Source organism: Cryptomeria japonica, chromosome 2 (assembly GCF_030272615.1).
Source record: "Cryptomeria japonica chromosome 2, Sugi_1.0, whole genome shotgun sequence".
NCBI classification, from domain to species: domain Eukaryota; kingdom Viridiplantae; phylum Streptophyta; class Pinopsida; order Cupressales; family Cupressaceae; genus Cryptomeria; species Cryptomeria japonica.
In genome coordinates this window covers 672,424,745-672,436,782 of record NC_081406.1, presented here as the reverse complement: position 1 = coordinate 672,436,782, position 12,038 = coordinate 672,424,745, and the positions used below count along the sequence as shown (strand labels likewise).

At 32.3% G+C, this 12,038-nt stretch overlaps 1 long non-coding RNA gene across 1 annotated transcript; it reads left to right on the top strand.

The window, feature by feature from the left end:
- The first annotated feature begins 8,723 nt into the window (after positions 1-8,723).
- Positions 8,724-11,383, top strand: LOC131873754 (uncharacterized). The gene is made up of 2 exons (XR_009371652.1): positions 8,724-8,759; positions 10,892-11,383. It is a non-coding gene; the product is annotated as an uncharacterized LOC131873754 (long non-coding RNA).
- Positions 11,384-12,038: the final 655 nt, after the last annotated feature.

Below are 12,038 nucleotides of genomic sequence, written 5' to 3'. Positions count from 1 at the left end.
AGTGTGAAAATTATTAGGAAATAAGCAATATGAGAGATCTTCTCCTATGATTTTTTTCTTGGTACTCTTTTACTAAGTTTTCCATGTAAATAAGTGTGCTTATTGTTTATTATTTTCACCACATAATAATACACTATGATTTTTCTCAATAAGAGCTTAGACACCACCATCATATTTATTCCCAAGTTAGATTGGCTTCACATCACATTAGGTCATTCATGGCTCGAAATTACGGAATTGATTCCATTTATCATGAATAAGTTCTTGAAGTTCCCTTAAAGTGGTAACATATATACTATGACACATAGTGAATCTCAGAAACTCATTCTTATGGATAAATTATCACTAGATTACTTCTAGCTTACCCCTTCTATCCCCCCTCTAAGCACATGTAGAGAAATTATTTAGAATTTATCAAAAATAAAAAGCATGTCAAATTCCATGTCCCACTTCTTCAATTGAATATAACCCTATGGTTAGTAGACCTCTAATGGTTTCTCTTGTTCCTCCTGCCACCCTTAAAGAAAGATGAGGAAGGAAACCTATTTCAATTCACTCTTTCCCTTCTTCTTCTACACCAAATGACCTTATGTTATTTCTTCTATTGCACCACCAATCCTTGGGATAAAAAGTCTAGAAAGAATCCAAATTTGGACGAGCTTTCTCCTATTAGCATTGATCTTTGCATGAACTTAATGTAACCAATTAGATATATTGTATAAGAATCAACATCATGTTAAACATAGCACATCCCCACCTCCAACATCTATCCTTATCCATCCTAATTCACCTACACCACCCCATATTAATCCTACTACTTTCCTTTTTCCCACTCAACCTCATAGTTTGAGACCTCCCCACATTCAATTTTCTCTATCACTTGACCCTCTCCATATACAATAGATCATTGATCATCCACTATTATCCAACCTATTGGATATCCCTAATGTGATTATGTGAGTTTCATTTCTAGGACTACTCTTCCTCACTCGTGCCCTTCATGTGGACCCATTATTATATCTTCCTTGAGCTTAACTCTACCATTGTAGACATTATTATTTAGGCAACCCTCTACCTAAGTTCAATCCTTAGAATTACCCTATTCTACCCTTCTAACAACCTAATTCCAGTCCTACTTAACCACGACTTATCTGTTTTGCCTCTCTTTCCCCTAGTGTGGAGACCATTCCTCCACCCCAACTTTTTAGTGGTCCTATCATTGTGGCTAGTAGTGGACCACAATATTTGGTTGAATTTTCAAATTTTGATTCTTCCACTCTATCTTCAAAGGAATAAATATTGAATATTTTGGTATTAGCTTTGATTTTCTTAATTTTTTTGAAATTTTGTCCTCTCATAGACCCCTTTGAGGATGCTCCTTTGTCCTCCCTTTTAGGGCTTCTTGTTGTACATTAATTTGCTAGAGATACCCTTGTGTTATCCCAAACACCAATTGACCTTGCTCCTACCCTTGATCTAGATTTGGAGCAAGATGGTCTTCTTGATTCAAGATCATGCATGTGTAATTCTCATTTCATTTGTTATGTGTTTAGATTTGATATACTTGAGTGTTTTATCTTGTGCTCCCATACACATATTATTATTGTTAAGTTACCCCTAGAGTACCCTTGCTATGCTTGAAGATACTTAGATTGAGGAGGAATGCCATATCATTTACTTCTTCTTACGTATCTTGTTTCCACCTATTTTTTTATACTTATCTTTTGTGATATTTTTGGGATGATGCTAAGTGCAGGACATTTAGGTGCCTACCATGTTAACCCAAAATACAGGTTCATTAAAAGTTTGAGGCTATTTTCATTTTCCAACTCAAGTATGTTGTAAACTTACTACATAGATTTGGTATAGCTAATTGCAAGGCTTACCCCACACATTTTCAATTAGGTTTTTTATTATTTACCAATTACATTACATCTATAATTGATCCCACCTCATATCCATAGTTGGTTGGTATTCTTTTACATGCCGTGACACATAGCCATCTTGCTAAATTTCCTTTGTGGTTCGAATTGTCTCTTGTTTGTCCCAAGAGCCTCATAAGGTGGCCAAATGTATTTTGCGACACATTTAGGATACTTCACACTTTGAAATTCATTACACATTAGGAGCTTCTCAAATTGTGGGCTAAATTGACTCAATTGGGTTGGTGACATTGATGATACAAAGTCTACTTCTATCTTTATCTTTTGACTTTGTTTTGGTAGGTTGAGTATCAAGATGTAGTATTGACTAGTCAAGGAATTATGTAGCTTCATTAGTTGATAAGAATTAGGTTTTTCTCCCAATCATTCCACTACTCTTTGGTCTAATAATCATAGTTCCATTCATATATAACACATCCTAGTGGAGCATCAACATACTAAGCATTTCAAGAGCCACATGCACTTCATCAGGTAGCTCATCTAGGATGGTGTTCTCAAATTGGAGTACTTGCATACATAGTAGTAGGTATTAGATATCTTCACCAAACCTTTTACATCACCTCACTAGCTTCAATTGCAGCTAATGCTTCGGGTGAATGATGTTGTCCTCAAGGGGTCTTCTCAAGTCTAGTTTCACTTTTTCATATCTTTTCTCTTTTTGAAGAGGAGTTTTTTTCCACATTTTTTTTCTCTTTTTCTTTGTGTTGTGAGAGAGTGTTTCTACAAGAGTATGTCATTAGGCCTTGTTACTAGGACCCATTTTTGCATTCTCACAAAGGTTTTTTCCTCCCTATGTTGCACTTAAGGGGGTGGTGGTCTGAAAAGGGTTATTCCCTAACAGATTCCCTTCTAGGATCTATTCATACTTTAGTAGTCAAGATTACTTAGGTAACTTCTAGAGTGCATCTAGGATACTTATCTCTATTTGTCTCATAGCATATGATTATGACACTTGTCCTAATCTTAGGCCTTTCCTAGGTCTCACCTTGCCTTTATAAGCAAGTCTCCTCTTGCATGCTTAACACATCTTGTGAATATTGTATTTTATTATATTCTTGACTAGTGGAATAACATTCTATTATAGCTTCTCTCTTGTGTGTGTGGAAGGTTATGTGGTGTTGCAATTGAAGATATCGGTTACTCACTTCACTAGGATAAATCAAATAACTATGATTTTGCTAATGGTGTAGCTTTCACTAGCTAACAACTGTTATTTTTCATTGTTCGTGATTGGTCCCACATAGACTTTGAAGACGTGTCTTTTACCATCGACCCTCTTTGTGAATCTACTCTATTATTCTATTTGTAGTATATAAATATAATAGTCATTGTTCATAAAATAATCACTTTTATGCTTTTTGGAATTTCCTTCACTCAATCTAATTTTATGAATCCTCAATAACCCCTTTCTTTTTTGGTTTCCCCACCTCAAGTCTCATTTTTATATTTAGAAACTTGGTGCTTATAATTTAATTCTTTGTTTCTCTCTACATCCTGATAATGGATCATGTAGTGATTTGAGATGTTAATTTGAAAAGATATCACATAATTTAATCCATATTCATACACTATCCATTAATATGAAATATGACAATATTGTCTTTAATTAAAAATATTGACAAATCTTAGGAAGAGGAACTATGATTCTACACTATGTCTCTACTTTCCTTATGCTCTATAGAAATTGGACGCATCTATCACATTCTCATCTTTTTAGCATCTAGTGTCCACATAACTATAATTCATCTCTCTCTAGTGTCTTAGCATTATGTAAAACATGCTCTACGATTGTGGCATCATCTTCTATAATTACAACTTCATCTATGATCCATAAATTTGTGCCTACACTGAAATATATATTTAGGATGATATGCTTGCTTGGGCATGCTTGACAATTTGACTCAATTAAGCCCCCTTATTAGATTCAACACAAATGTTTGAAGTTGACATGGGATTTATGCATAAGAGTTGTAGGCGAAGATGGGTATGCATAGCTATCTAGTAATGAAAATTTTGGTATAAAATATTATTTACGTTTTGTTTTTGCCTATGATTTTGCCTAAGTATTTTCCACCAAGTTCTTGTACACTTCTATATGTGCTTATGCATTCATTTTTATTTATCCTTTTATTTATTAAGCATTAATTATTCATCATTGATTGTTTAGGTGATAAGATTAATATGTGAAATGAGACAAACATATCTTTTAACATCCACGAGGCTAAAAATAGCTTATGGGGTAGTTGACCTTATCATTTCGATGTTTTTCATTTTAATAATTTTCCCATTCAAAGAGATGATGAACATCTCAATATTCTCAATACTCTCCTTGCTGAATAATAGTGCTAAGAAACTACTATCATTATATTGGCATGCTTATCTTAGATGCCCTTAAAGGCATCACACTCCATAATTGACTGTTTTTCTAATTCCATTGCCTTGGCATTTGGCATTGTAAAAATACACATCCTTCCTTCCCATGCTTTTTTAGGTCTTTGTCACCTCTCTATTTTGTAGTTAGATGTTGGATACGAAAGATATTATTTTTTTAAGACCGTACACAATAACATCTTGAAAGTACACTATAAGAAGATGTATATTCAAGTATAAAAAAATATAATACATAACATGAGTTTAATATGTCCAACAATTAAAAATAATTAATATCATACTTATTAAGTCAAAACACTTAAAACAATTAAATAAATATCAAATAATTAAAAAAAACACATTTTATCTCTACAATAATCTATTAAAATGTTAAATATTTCCTCACAATCTTAATCCATTATCTTGAAGGAGTTTTCACAAATCATCTACATAATAAAAACAATAGTGATAGCCCCACAGTCCATCAAATGGTTGTGCAACCTTAGGTTAGGGCTCCATGGGGGGCTTGATCTATTTTTTTACAAGCAGGAGGTCCCGTGAAGCAAAGTAAAATCTATAGGATTAATTGGAATGCCCATACTTTTTAGGGTTGTAGATTTGAGCAAGTGAAAAAGGTGGCGGGCTAGAAATTGCCCAACTTATGCTTTCTTTTTTTAGCAACTTGTCAATCCTCTCACGTTTTTAATTTTCACTAGTAATTTTTTTTTATTATTTTATATTTATTACTTTGTTGAATTGAATATGCTAAATAATAAAATTCACGAGATTACTAGATTTTAAAAAATTCAAAGCTTAAATTTTTAAGCTACACTACAAAATTCATTGGACCATCTACTTTAAAATAATCTTTAGCCAATAGAAATAGGAGGTCTCAAGTTCAACTCTTGATCAAAGTAGGAAAAACATCATTCTTACAAGAAATGGGGTTGTCCGCACGATGCACTAGTAAAAGTATGGTAGTGTTAATACAACCTTGATGGATCAAACCCCCAAAGGTATGGAGGATAAAGGATATGAGTGAGAAAGACGTCGACAGTATTAGTGAACAAATTAGGTGGTGACAATGGTGAAGGTGATCATGCTTGACAATGGTGATGGTAGCAATGAAGATAAAGGAAGCAGTGATACATGATGATGGTAGTAGAAACAAAGATGGACTATGAGGATGTGCCAAGTAGTGGAGGAGGAAGAGGAGGGTCGGTGGTGGAGGGGGAGAAGGAGGGTTAGTAGAGGGGGAGAAGGATGTAAAAGGAGGAGAAGAACATGTTTGCAGAGGAGGAGGAGGAGGGTGAAATTGAGGAGAGGTTGACATACATTAATGTTAGGGATGAGGCCTCCCATTTGTGGTCTCACCTGGAACTGGGAATAGGCTAAAAGTCCTAACACTTCATCGATAAAAGAAAAAAATTTAGTCGATAGACTATTATAGGTGAGAAACTCCTAGTGGATTTGTCTCATGTTTGATGCAAAGTTTTTTCCCATTTTGGAGATGCTAGTTTTCCAAGTCGTCAATTTAGAAAAAATCTCGTGTTGAGGTGAAACTTTTTTCCAAACATTGCCTCGCCTCATGCCTAAAACTAAGTCTCTCTAATACCGAGGAAGTGTCTCACACTAGGAAAAATAGCTTCCAGTACATGTTTTAACTCGCAATAGTATTGAGATATTATTAGATTTACTTTTTGTTTAATGCAAACAAATTAAAACAACGATGATAGGGATATTGGTTTTGCTTTGTCTAATTTTATGACATGATAGGGTTTCCAAAGTTTTTCTTGCATACTCTACACATTTTTTCTCATCAAAATCATTGACAACACAACCCAATTTATGTAGAATCATGAGGTATGTAACTTGCCATGGCTTTAGTGATTTGTTTTTCAAACCTATATATGACTAGGTCATTTCTGCTCTATCTTAGGTAAATTGTCTTCTACTTTATGCCTTTTCAATTTTGCCCAACAAGCTTAAATGCCTTCCTTTGCCTATTAAACACAGGGCTTAGATGTCTATAGGGGTATGAAAAATTGTACAAGCAATTTGTTCATTGCCATTTGGTGATGGTCTTCTTGTGTTAGTTTTGTTCCATTATAAATATTTGGTGGGCTTAATTACATGAGAGCAGCAGGCTTGAGGTTTTGATTTCTTATATGTTAGATAAAATTGTTCTATCAATATTCTTTTCTTGATATTCTACCCTATTCATTTAATGAAATACACTCTCATGGTCACCTAGTTGTGAGACCATCATAATGTAATAAATATAATTTTTGATCAAACTTAAATATAGAAAAATGACAAGCTTCAAGTTAGTCTTTTGGAATTTTGCATGGTATTTAACTTTTCTAACAACATCTGAAAGACATGCATGCATAAATTCAAAACTATGTAGTAAATTTTGGGTTGGCTTTATTAAGATACTGTTTATTTTTGAAGATTGTCTTGAATTCATTTGTTAAGTAGGCCTTTTGTAAATATTTTGGTACACCATTGGTGATTTGTTTTTTCAAGTTTTAAGGTAGTTTTTTTGGTTTCCATGTTATATCCTACTTCAGGGTTCTAAATTTGAACTTTCAGACTCTAAAAAAGGCTTCTTAATGACAAAACCATAAGAGTTTGAAAGTATTTTGGGAAGTAGTGCTTGCCTTCTCAACAAGATTACCAGTGTTGAGCAATAATAGGTAGTTAAGTTTAGAAAGTAAAATTGAAAGAATGGTGCACAATCTATGTTTCCATTCTACAAATAAGGAAAGTATTTAGGCTTGAAGTAGCAAATAATTTATTACTAACTAATCAGTTACAAGAAGCATTTATAATATGACCACTCCTCTCTAAAATAGATCAAGGTCATTTTTAAAATTACAATTGTATCATTGACAAAAAATATTGATTTCAATCATAATTCTATTGAAGAAATCTTAATGTAATTTAAGTTAGAAGAAATGTATTTGACTAAAAATATTTTGTGTTTGGAGGTTTCTTAAGTGCTTCTAAATCCACTATATGAAACTTGCCTTTGCTTTGTTTTAAAATTTGAACATCTTGAAAAAATCATTGTATGCTAATTTACTCCAATGCACAACAATTTAAAAACGATCTTTATTCAAATTAAATAGTTAAAGACAATTTCCTACTTGTATATACTCTAGCATAGAATAAGCCTAGATGTTGAAGAATCTATTATAGTAGTAGAATTGATAAGAGATGGTATCATAAAGTTTGATGAATAATGAAAATTTTAGCCTTACAGTGATAAACATTAGTTTGCTAATTCTATCAATAATATTGTGGAGTTGTTTTGACTACTTGAAAGAAAAATGAAAATTTTGGCAATATAGTGCTAAACTTTAAATGTCATAATATACTTTTGAAAATCACATACATTGACTTTTCAGATTTCAAGGTTCCATATCCCCCATGTTTTGAAGTAAACTTAAACAGAGTTGGAAGCATTATTAAAATCATAGTACAAGATTTAGGGATGCAATTTTCAATGATTAGAATAATTGTGCAATTGGAAGCTAAGATTCATAATTTCTATATGGAGAATGGAAAATTTATTTTTGTATTTGTTTAAATGGAGATTATTACCAATGAAGAAGATTCTTTTGCTTTGTATTCTTTATTTCTTTTATCTTATATTGTTTTCCTTAGTATGTTTCAAAATCATTTAAACATGTTCAACAAATTACATGGATGTTCTTCTCTTCTATTAAAAACAGGTTGAGGGGAGTTAAAAGAAATAAAGAGAAACATAAAAAAAAAATGTATTTCGATGATTTTTGTATGAAAATACAACATGTTCTATAACAATTTTTTTTTCTATTGAATCCAAAAGTGGTACAAAGGAGTCTGAACAATATTTTCTTCAGTTCCATTAATTGTGACAACGTTTGAAAAGTTATGAGCCATTTTTCATCTAAAAAAATCCATTTGAGACATTTAGAATTATCATATATTTATTTTGAATGTGGGATCTTTTTAAATATGTTCAATAGAAAAGAATTTTCTATAGAATCCAAAAGTGGTACAAATAGAAACTAAACAATGTTTTTTTCAAGCGCTCCATTAATTGTGACAGGATTTGAAAAGTTGGAGCCATTTTTTATTTAAAAGAATCCATTTGACACATTTAGAATTTTAATTAATGCTATCAGATTTCCATAATCCATGCTATAATTCTTTTGATGCTTCTGGATTCGATTGTGTGAAGTATCAAACGAAATATATAATTTTAATATTATTGACTTCGGATGTCTCAAATTGATCTTTGTAAATGAAAAAATGGCTTGTAACTTTTCAAATACTTTCACAGTGAAGAAATGACACAAATAAAAGTAGCACTTTTATATACAAACCCTAAATGGGATTTTGTATTCTTCTTTTGTCTCTCTTTAAATGGAAATAGCAGTCGTCTGGTCGATGCAGGTTTGTTCTTTTCTTTCTCACTCGTTATGCTCTTGTTGAACATGATGTTGAGGATTCGGTTGTTTATTATCTAGGAGGTTTTATTCTACAGGAATCATGATTGAGGTTTTCAATGATGAGAGTAATTTACAACATGAATCATGATTGAGTATTTTTATGTATTCGTACTCTGAGAAAACTTCAATTTATGTGATCAAAATCACCCAAACGCGTCTAGAGAAGGGAACAAAATCATTTAAATGCCTTTGTTAGCAATCTCGTTGCTCTGCATTTCTTTAATATATCTGTACTGTTCTATTAGGGTTTGACGTTTGATTGGATTTTATTAAGCATTTGCTGTAAATATTGTATATTTTTACTTAGATATAACCTTCTTCTAAAAGAAGTGATACTTTTATCTAAGATTTCATCTAATAGGTTATGATTTCAAGTTTCGGCCTTGAGTTATAGGCATTTTGGTTAAATCAATAATGTGAAATGTTAGATATATTGATACTGTATATTGATATTTAACATAAACCTCATAGATATTATATCAGTAAGTTGAGATGGCACTCATGGTGACAAGTGACGTCTGAGGAATTAAAAGTGAAAGTGAAAGGCAAATATATTGGTTGAATGGTAAGATTTATACACAGAAGTTAGCTACCTGTATACTGAGGTTGGTTGTTACAATTAGATTTAGGCATAGCCAAGGTTCTGAGATTGGGTTATAGTAGTATTGGATTTGGACAGATGTAGGCTTTGTATAAGAAACTGCATGGCAATGTCCTCATGTTCTTTGCTGTAAGGATTCCCAGTTGAGGGTGAGGGTTAGGGTTATTATGAATATCAGATTTATGGAGGCAGGGGACTACTAAATAAAGGACTGTTATTGTAACGTCTTACCGTGCTTTGCTATGGTAATGTATTAGTTGTAGTTTGCTGTGAGGATTTTTCTCTATAAGATTTTCCAGCGAAAGACATGGGTTTGAGTTATATTAATATTGGCTTTAGGCAGAGCAGGCAGCCTTATGCATGAAAGCCTTGGTAATGTCATTTTCCTTTTTTACAAGGATCCCCAATTTAGGAAGAGCAGACAGACTAGGGGAGTGGTTTAATGAGTTGGGGGGAAAAAATTGGTATGGAATAGAATCTTATAATCTTATCTCAAAAAATAGATGTTTTTTTGAAAAATAATAGGATGCTTTGCATAATTTTACAAGAAATTTCAAATTTATCTTAAAATTTTACAATAGTTAGTTAACTTGATAAGTCCTCTCCTCTTTTATTTAAGGTTTGAGGGTACTATAATGTCTTATCAGCATGCTTTTTATTGAGGTGTTCAAAAAGATCCTCAAAGAAAGTTAACCAATAGTTTACTTAGTCATGGTTGTGTTGCTTTTTATATTAAAGAAATATATTTTGAATTATGAATAATATCATATTAAATTAACTAACTTTGAAGTCACAACTATAAAGTTTGTCAAACTTTGAAGTCACAATTATAAAGTTTGTCAAATTTTGAAATCACAATTATAAAGTTTGTCAAATTTTAAAGTCACAACTATTGATCCAATATTATTAAAAATGTTGAACATCTCATTAACAAGTGCTAAACATGGTCAACTACTGAATCCTTCTCCTAATCATTTTTTTATGTTAAAAAATCAATGATTTAACTTGGATGCAAATACTCTTTACTATTTAAACACTTTTTTTCAATCACAATGAAAACATTTTAATTTTTAAAGTCTTGATAATTTTTTTTAATATTTACCAAAAAAGAGACTGTAGGAAAGAAAGAATATGAATACAATGTCAAACAGCTGAAACTCACTGCAAAAATTTCGTATTAGAAACAGAGCAAGAAAAACTCAAGAAATGGTCCTCACATATCTCACGACACATAACAGATAAATTTCAATTAAAATACTTTATTATAAATTTTGAATTTTTTAAAAAAGGTTTGTGGCCTCTCTACCATGAAATCATAATGTTTATAAAACAAATTCATATTTTTCTTTTGTTATACAGATTTCTGGCTAAGGTGAGGAAGCTATTTTTTTGGATTGACATGGTAATGTCCCGTTGTCCACTATTAATATTACTATTCTAATATATGTTTTTGGGTATTCTTACATGAAATACAGGCTTCATAAGTACCTTGGGATTGTTGATGTTGGGAACGTCTATATACATTCTAATAAAAGCTATAAAGAAATCTGGCTTGAGAGGTGTGCTTGGATTAGATTTTGCAGGGAGGGGAAGGAAAGGCGGAGAAGATATAGGGGGGTTGGTATTAGGTTTTTTTTTTTTTTTTTTGGTTTGTGTATTGAAGATCCTTGGTCAGTTTTATGATGTTGATGTTTGAATTTGCCCAAACTCATGGCACAATTCTATATGGGATTGAAATTAACAAGTGTTATCCACAGCAATTATTTGGGTAAGGGCTAAATTTTTCCCTACAATGTAAGGGTTTTAATATGTGTGAATTGGACCTGAATGTGTAAGTTGTCCAACATAGGAATTAACAGGTGGCTTGACAAGGAGTGAAATGCTAACGACCATTAATAAAATCTCATCTACGTTCACCTCTGACAATTTTTCTTTATAAATTGAATAGACAAAGGAGATTGACTGCAGAGGAAGCTAATTTATGGTCTTTATTTGAACCTTATGTTTGTCTTAAATATCACACCCTCTGCAAGATATCAAAACTGTGGTGATAATAGTGTTTTCATTGTTGCTGAATGAACTCTAAGAGTCCGCCAGTATTGAACTAGTTTGGAAGGTGCTTCTGGGGAATTTGGTAAAGTTGCTTTCATTAAAAACGTAAGATTTTGAAGATTGAAGGTGAGCAAAACATTAACCTATCATATGGGTAGGGGATAAAGATTATAATGGCTCTTACCGATCCTTAAATATGGTCCGCCTTAACTAGATGGATGATTATTGATAGGATCATTAGGTTTTATGATAAAATTTCAAATATGTTTTGGTTTTTTCCCCATAAACAAAATTCTAGCATAACGCATGAGCAACATGTTTAGATGGGGGGGAATGCTCTCAGACCTGGTTTTCATTCAAGACAATGACTATGAAGGTTATAGTGATGGAGTGGTTAGAAGAGAGTGGGGGATGACGAGAGGCCTTTAGATCTTTGGCTTGAGGGTGTTTCTTCACACAAGAAATTGTCTTCAGAGAAGAGTTCGCAGAATTTTAAAATTTTATGTGATTTTCTAATGGTCCTATGGTGTGGGAGAGTTTTTAGAGGATGGTCTCTAGCTTGTTATTAGT